The sequence below is a fragment of the Paroedura picta genome, chromosome 12, assembly GCF_049243985.1.
Source record: "Paroedura picta isolate Pp20150507F chromosome 12, Ppicta_v3.0, whole genome shotgun sequence".
In the NCBI taxonomy this organism is placed as follows: domain Eukaryota; kingdom Metazoa; phylum Chordata; class Lepidosauria; order Squamata; family Gekkonidae; genus Paroedura; species Paroedura picta.
This window is the reverse complement of record NC_135380.1, coordinates 9,807,398-9,815,411: the sequence shown is the minus strand read 5'-3', so window position 1 is coordinate 9,815,411 and position 8,014 is coordinate 9,807,398. Positions and strand designations below refer to the sequence as shown.

Sequence of the window (8,014 nt, the reverse complement as noted above, 5' to 3'; positions counted from 1 at the left end):
TATTTTTTTTAAAAGCTCCTAGTCTATAAATGGGAAATTGCCCATGCTGCAAACTAAAAGCATGTAATTTTCTTCTGCTTTCTTTTAAAAGGCCAGAACTGGGGGGGGGGGGGCGGGAGCAAAAATATCCCAGATGTAACATGTACCACCTTCCCCCATAGTTATCTTGGTGTTGCCTCTGCTAGAATCTTGCCAGGCTAGGTCATGAAATCCCACTTAGAATGGCTAACGTTTTTCTAGGCAGTGAACTCATTTGGTGTGTATGGAGGGGGGGGGGGCATGGATGGGGCATGGTCATGCACTGGGGGAGGGCCAAATAAGATCAATCTCTTCTTTTGCCACGTGGATGGCGGTGGTGCTGGTGCCATCAAGCAATTAACGGAGTCTAGCATGGACAACAATGAAAGGGGGGGGGGGGGGGAGAATGAGCCAAGGCTTGAAAGGAGTGATTTTTATCTAGTGCTCTTTCTGCCTTCCTCGGGGAAGGATACGTAGCATTGCCCCCATTTCCCTAGGAGGTCACGGCTGGCTAGTCCACACCAGGGACAGGAAATCGAGTCCTGCACTGGAATGATGGGAAGTAAATAAGTGTCATTATAAATGGGATTCGGGACCTGACCAAAGGATCCCTCCCCCCGTGTGGCTTGTCACCTGGGTCAGCCAGCCGGGTGATGATTCCTTCCTGTGTCATAGTCCAGTGTTTTGCTCCCTTTTAAGAAGACGAATCTGTTTTACTCAACTGAAAGACTAGCTGCCCCGTCTCTGTCTAACTGGCTGACAGCAACTCGGCAAGGTCTCAAGTAGACCAGGCATTTCTCTGGGATCTTTCTAGCTGGGGGAGTCAGGGGTAGAACCTGGGACCTGGTGAGTTAAAACGGAAGAATTTCAAAGCCCATGCGGAAGCCTGAAGCACTTTGGGTGAGAATCACAGAATCCTAGAGTTGGGTCATACAGACCATCTAGTCCAACCCCCTGCTCAAGGCAGGATCAGCCTCAAGCATCCAGGATCTGTCCAGCTGCCGCTCGAAGATCACCAGTGAAGGGGAGCTCAACACCTCCTTAGGCAGATGACTGCATTGCTGAACTACACTGACTGCAAAAAAATATTTCCTGATATCCAGTGGGTACTGTTCAATATGTAGATAAAGCCATCCTGCGGTTCCTATCTGCTCCCTGGCCTTCTCTAAGTGACCACCTTTCAAAGATTTCAAGAGAGCCATCCTTTCCCCTCTCAACCTCCTCTTCTCCAGGCTGAACATTCCTGAGTCCCTCAACCTTTCCTCATAGGGTTTGGTCCCCAGACCCCAGATCATCCTCGTCGGTCTCCTAATTAAATGTACACTTGGAGTTCTATCCTGGGGAATCAATTCCCAGGCACATACGGCTCCGGTTTGGATCAGGGCCACTGTGTGCAAGGAGAAGCAGCTTCCTTCCTGTACTGTTTCCCCAACCAGAAATGGATCCAGGAAAGTGCCCCCACTTGGGAAGCTCATGTATTGCTGTCAGCAAGTTTCCCCCATTGGGGATACACAGACACACACAGACACATGTATATCCATCCACCCATCTCTTTGTATGTAGGTATTTTTGAAGTTTATTGAAATGTTCTTGATTGTTTACCACCTTGGAGACCTTCAGTCGGTTGGAAAGGCAGCATAAAAAATAAAGAAAAGAGAAACATTTCTCTTTCTCTCTCTTTCTCATTTATTCTCAGGCACATCCTCTCCTTTCCAGCGTCCCTGGCCTTCCTTGACTGTTCCAGCCAAATGCATCCACTTTCTTTTTCCGTGAAGCCTTTCAAGATTGGAAAGCTGATCCCCCCCCCCCCCAGATGGAAAAGGTAACAAACAGCTGGTTCAGCTGGTTATCTCTGGCTATCAGTGCTGGGGCTCACAACAAGCTGTGGACCTGTAGGGGGTGGGGGGAGGTTTTCGGTGGTCCTTTTGCCTGCAGGAAGGAAAGAGAGCCTGTTGGCACGAAAGGGAAATCTGCTGGGCGAGATAAGTCCAGGAAACTGAGCTACCGCCTGGGTCAGAGTCAACAAACCAGCTGAACTATCAGACTGGCCGGATCCCCGCAAAGGGATGACTCACGGTCACGACAACATTCCAGAGGGGCAGCCGCGTCCAAGGCTGGTGCGGCCCAAAGAACAAAGAGATTCGACACCCCTAAAGACTAACGGACTCATTGTGGCAGGGGCCTTGACGAGCCAGAGTCCGTGGCTGACAGAAGTTGCTGGCGCAATAAATCCGAGAAAGCTGCACGATTGCAAGATCTGTTTGTAGGCCGTCACATTACCAGTTCTGGCACGAAGAGACGGTCCAATTCATTGACGAATGCTCCATCCACAGATTATGCTGGGAAAGAAGAGATACCGGTTTGTTTGTTTCTAGATGCCAGCAGCCTAAGCAGGTCTACTCAGAACTCAGCCTCCCCCCCCCTCCCACCACTATTTTAGCCAACAAAGCTTCCTCGCAGGGAAGTGTCCTGAAGAATGCAGCCTTAGTGACTTGCCTGGGAGGGAGCCCTGTTGAATAATATGGGACTGACTTCTGAGTAGAACTATAGCGATTTAGAGAGGCAGCCTTTGGCGTGAAACAGGAGGCTGATCCTGGCAGCAGTTATATCTTAGAACAGGGGTAGTCAACCTGTGGTCCTCCAGATGTCTGTAGACTACAATTCCCATGAGCCCCTGCCAGGGTTTGCTGGCAGGGGCTCATGGGAATTGTAGTCCATGGACATCTGGAGGACCACAGGTTGACTACCGCTGTCTTAGAAAGAAGAAGTAGAGAAATGTCTCCATTCCAAGAGGACACAGGAGGTTGTAATGTTCCTACTGTGAGCTAAGGTTGCCAGTTTGAAATACATGGAGATTTGGGAGATGGAGCATGGAAAGAGTGTCGCTTGGGGAGACGAGTGACCTCATGGGGGTCCAACACCTCCAAAGCAGCCATGTTCTCCAAGGGAGTTGAGCTCTGTCATCTGGAGATCAACTGTAATAGCAGGATATCTCTGGGCCTTACCTGGAGGCTGGCAACCCTCCTGTGAGCAGATCTGCTTGGGGGCTAGCGCTCTGGAAAATAATAAATGTCTCTTCAGTTAGAGACCTGCTCAGCAACAAATGTCTCCTTAAAGGTAAAGGTATCCCCTGTGCAAGCACCGGGTCATGTCTGACCCTTGGGGTGACGCCCTCCAGCGTTTTCTTGGCAGACTCAATACGGGGTGGTTTGCCATTCCCTTCCCCAGTCATTACCGTTTACCCCCCAGCAAGCTGGGTACTCATTTTACCGACCTCGGAAGGATGGAAGGCTGAGTCAACCTTGAGCCGGCTGTTGGGATCGAACTCCCAGCCTCATGGGCACAGCTTCAGACTGCATGTCTGCTGTCTTACCACTCTGCGGCACAAGAAGCTCTAATATCTCCTTACAGACCCCTAATGAAAGATCTGACTCAATGGAGGTGCTTTCCAGAACCCACCCTTTCGAAGCTTCTCCCCTATTCTCAGCGCATATCCTAATGCATTTCAGAAGCGCATTAAATAACCCGTCTGGCCTCCCGAAAGCAGAGCTCATTCGTTCGGCGCTAGACGTTGGCATTTATAACCCTCACTCAATCCATAAACTGCTAATTTTATATTGACTTATTTGGGTCATAATTCATCTTAAAGCAGCCCTGGGGTTGGCGTATCAAGTAACCCCCCTGCCTTCGCCAGCCTTTGTGATGGCTTTAATGAAAGGCAGATGCCTATTCCTCATTGTTGCCCAGTGCTGCTTTTAACGCTTGGGTCCCTACCGGGATTTCCTCCGGTCTGTCCTCTCCCTAAGCATCTCAGAAATGCAAGGCCTGTTCTTCCTGTCTTGGAGCAGATCCGTTTGTTTTCCTGATTCTTCAGCATGAACATTCTGACCACTGGCACGCTCTCCGGAACACCCGAACGCACCGGAAAGAAATATTATTTGGGTTTGTTTGCCTTCAAGATTTGCTCTCCTTAAGGTGGTTAGACAGATAAAACACTACTCTTCCTTTGTTCTGCATCCTAACTCTAATTCCTCCTCCTCTTATTCACTGTTTCCTTGGCGATAGCTACTAGCTGTGATAGCTACATGGAACCTCCATGTTCAGAGGCAGTGTATCTTTGAATGGAGTAACGACATCTTGGTGGTAAACTCCGAGAAGCATGTGGGTATGAACGTGGAAGGCTGGTCTGGATGGACGGAGAGGATTTGGCAAAACACATTCTGGTGTTCTTAAAAGTGGGGAAGTTCCAGACTATTGAAACAACAGCAGAGATGGTTTTCCTATTATCCCAGCTGCTTTAAAAGCAGGTCAGTTTTCAAAAGGTAACCATGGTGGACCTCCAGTTGGATACATTTACAGACAGAAATAAATTGAGACGCCCAATGGTCACCCTTTAGTTCTGATTTGGAAGGAGTCAAGAACTACAAGTTTATTTGTTTGAGGGTCCAAATGCAAAAAGTCAATATTGCTTGTTCGTTTTCGGACATTCCCCTACACCCTGAGCAACATTTCCCCACAATCTGCTTTCTGGAAGATTGCAGTTTTTTTTTCAGCAGAATTGCAAGAGGACAAGCATTTTTTTTTGATTTCTTAAGGGACACAAGTATGGTTGCCAGCCCCAGTTTGGGGAATTCCTGGAGATTCGGGGCAGAGGCTGGAGAGGCCATTTGGCAGGGATGTGACACTGTCGAATCCACCTTCAAAACATATGTTTTCTCCAGGGGGGTTGATCTCTGTCATCTGGAGGCCAGTGGCCATTCTGAGAGATTTCTGAGCTCTACTGGATGGCTGGCAAACCACAGCACGAGCAAAATCTGAAACCGGCAAGCTGGAAAGAGATACCTGTGCTTTTTTAAAGGTGACCATATGCCCCCTTTTGAGAGGCCGTGTCCTCTTTTTGTGGTGTCAGTCCTAAAAAGCAGGCAAAAGTGTCTTCTTTTTAGTGTTGGAAGGTCAGGGACATTATTAGTTAGTAGTGATTACCACAGCATAAATCACTGGGGTATTAAAATGAGATTTGTTGTAGTGATTACTTGTCTGAAGTAGACAGTTGGCAAATAGGTCCTCTTTTTTTTTTTTTTTACTTTTCAAGAGATAGCAACCCTAATTTTGTTATCTGTTCACGCAAGCTTTGGGCTGGATCCTCCAAGCAAATCTCACAGACATGCCTTAATTTTGTTCTCAGAGCACAATTGGAAATATGAGCATCCTGATAATGCTACTGGTGCCCACCAACACTTGGCCATTTCTTACAGTTTAAAGATGGACTAAACAGACAGACAAACACCCCCCCCACACACACACACTCAGTTGGATAGGTGGATTAGGATCTGAGAGAGCCTGGTTCGAATCCTTACTTTGCTTGTTTCCAGTCTTTGTCTCGTGCTACTTCAGACCAACACGGCTAACCATTTGCATCTAGCTTTAGTCTTATGTAAGGTTGCAGATGCCTCATGGAGAAGTTCCTAGAGATTTGGAAGAGTTGGAATTCGGGGAGGGGAGAAACCTCTGCTGGTATGATGCCATGAAATCCATCTTCCAAAGCATCTGTTTTCTTGAGTTTAGTTCTGTAGTCTGAAAATAAATTGCCATTCTGGGAAATTGCCAGGCCCCTGGAGCAGGGGTAGTCGACCTGTGGTCCTCCAGATGTCCATGGACTACAATTCCCATGAGCCCCTGCCAGCAAATGCTGGAAGGGGCTCATGGGAATTGTAGTCCATGGACATCTGGAGGACCACAGGTTGACTACCTCTGCCCTGGAGGATGGCAACCCTTTGACGGTGGCGAGTGAGAATTATGCTTTGGTTCTCCACTGGGGAGAAAAATAGTGTATAATCAGGTTACCGGTTCTGGGTTGAGAAATACCTGGAGCCTTTGGAGGTGGAGCCGGGATTGTGCAGGATTTGGGAAAGGGAGGGTCCTCAGTGGAGTATCATGCTAAGGAGTTCACCCTCCAAAGCAACCATTTTCTCCAAGGGAACTAATCTCTGTTGCCTGGAGATGAGCTATAATTCCAAGAGATCCCCAGGTCCCACCTGGGGATTGGCATCCCTAATACCTGAATTAAAAAATGGTTTTAAACCCCTCAAATCTCCTGGGGATGTACCCCAGTTAACTTGAAATCTGCCACCAGAACTCAGCATCTGCCCTGCACAAGCCCATTTCACGAGTTTTGGTGGAATTTGCTTCCTAGGAAGTGTGTTGAAACTCAATTGTTTAAGATTCTGCATCGTTAAGATTCCCCGGGCACCGTTAAGTGCTATCTGGTGATGGGGATGTTGAAATATTGCTCACCTACAAGCCGCTTAATTTTCTGGCAAGCTCTTGAGAAGGCGGGTTGAACTGGGACCTCTTTGTGTCTGCGTGTCTGTTAACTTTTTCTGCTTGGGGGTGATTCCCCCTCCCCTTGTTTCGTTTCTGGGGCTTCAGCTGTTTCCAATTTGCCTGCAATTTTCTTTTGGGCTAGTAAAGCCCTGGAGATGGCATAAACTAGCCACAAGGGCATCTGGATTCTGCCAGGAGGGTTGGTTATAAAGACAAAAGAACAGGTTTTTTGAGGACTTCAGAAAGTAGGCCTTTAAAAAATAAAACTAAAAAAACACCACCACTAGAACTTTCGCTGGCTCTTTTCTCCTTAGACCTCCCTTCCCAACAAAGGGCGATAGTCATATACTTTGGGGGACTGTTTCCTTTTCGGCTCCATTTAAAAAACCCTTGTCATAGGAACTGGTCATGACATCAGAAGTGCAAGGTAGAGTTTGTAAAAAGGAAATAGTTGCGTTTTAAAAGCCTGCAGGATGATTTAAATCATTCTCTTAACATTGCTTCTTAAGAAAGGTGAATATTTTGTGTTCCAGGTCGGGGCCTTAAAGGTTGGCTTTAGAATTTTGCAGTCTCCTTGCAGCATCCAACTGACCCCCCCCCCCATTAAGGTCTTTAAGGAGGTAGTTTTAAAATAAAATACTCCCCCTCCATATGCAGCCAGCTGAGTTGCCAATGTCCAGGTGGGGGCCTGGAAACCTTCAGGAAGATGAAAGAGGGAAAGACAGGAGGAAAGACAAAGAAAGAGGGGAAGGGAAGGAAGACAGTCCCCCTGGAGAAAACTGCTGCTTTGGAGGGGCATTGTCCCTCCTAACCCCCACCTGCCTCCTTCCCATCCCCCCACATCTCCCAAAGGCTAGGCTGGGTAGGAAAGGCTACTGGATCCCCCCAGCCCCACTGAGCAGAGGGAAGTGGGGGAAAGCAAAGAATGGGGAAGTGTTGTGAGCCCAGGTCCTGTTGGGGAGGACTCCTAGGAGGAAAAGCCTTGCCAGGAGCTCCCAGCTTCACCTGAGCCTCAGCTAAATAAGAGCTTAGCCCAGCCAGATGTTCAACAGGCAGAGACCTCTGATCAGTAGGAGGGAATGGAGCTGCAGGTAAACCAGGACTTAATCCCAAATTGGCATTCTGTGCTTCCTTCCAGCAGAGAGCTGAAACCTGAGACCAACACAGGAGGTATAGGAAGCAGCTAGCTTCTTTCCCTTACCTGGGGAAGATGGAGAATAGGAAGAGGCTGAGGATGTAGCAACTTACCAGCAACAGGGTTTTAAAGAAAAGCCAGAACTTCTTCCACCAGACAAGCAGCTGGAAAAGGAAGAAGAGGGCAGATAAGCCCAATGATTGGCTCTCATTGGAAGCATACTCTCCCTAATGGTGACACATCCCCAATCAGGTAGGGAATGAGATACCTGCATGCAATTTGAACTAATTGACCCTCATGGCAGATTACAATTTGAACTGATTGGCCCCCATTGGCAGAGTGCAATTTGGACTGATTGGCCCTCATTGGCAGAGTGCTGTCTCCCTATCGGCAGCACACACCCAGGGAAGGACAAAGGTAAGAAGTGAGTTGGTTGCATGCAATTTGAACTGATTGGTGCTCTTTAGCTGAGTGCAATTTGAACTGATTGTTCCTTGTTGGCAGATTGCCCTTATTGGCAGCTTTTCCTCTTTCCTT

At 48.1% G+C, this 8,014-nt stretch overlaps 1 long non-coding RNA gene across 1 annotated transcript; it reads right to left on the bottom strand.

The window, feature by feature from the left end:
- Positions 1-1,568: 1,568 nt before the first annotated feature.
- On the bottom strand, positions 1,569-7,719 carry LOC143821730 (uncharacterized). The gene is made up of 2 exons (XR_013225888.1): positions 7,591-7,719; positions 1,569-2,357 (listed from the first exon to the last, which is right to left on the bottom strand). It is a non-coding gene; the product is annotated as an uncharacterized LOC143821730 (long non-coding RNA).
- Between the last annotated feature and the right edge of the window lie 295 nt (positions 7,720-8,014).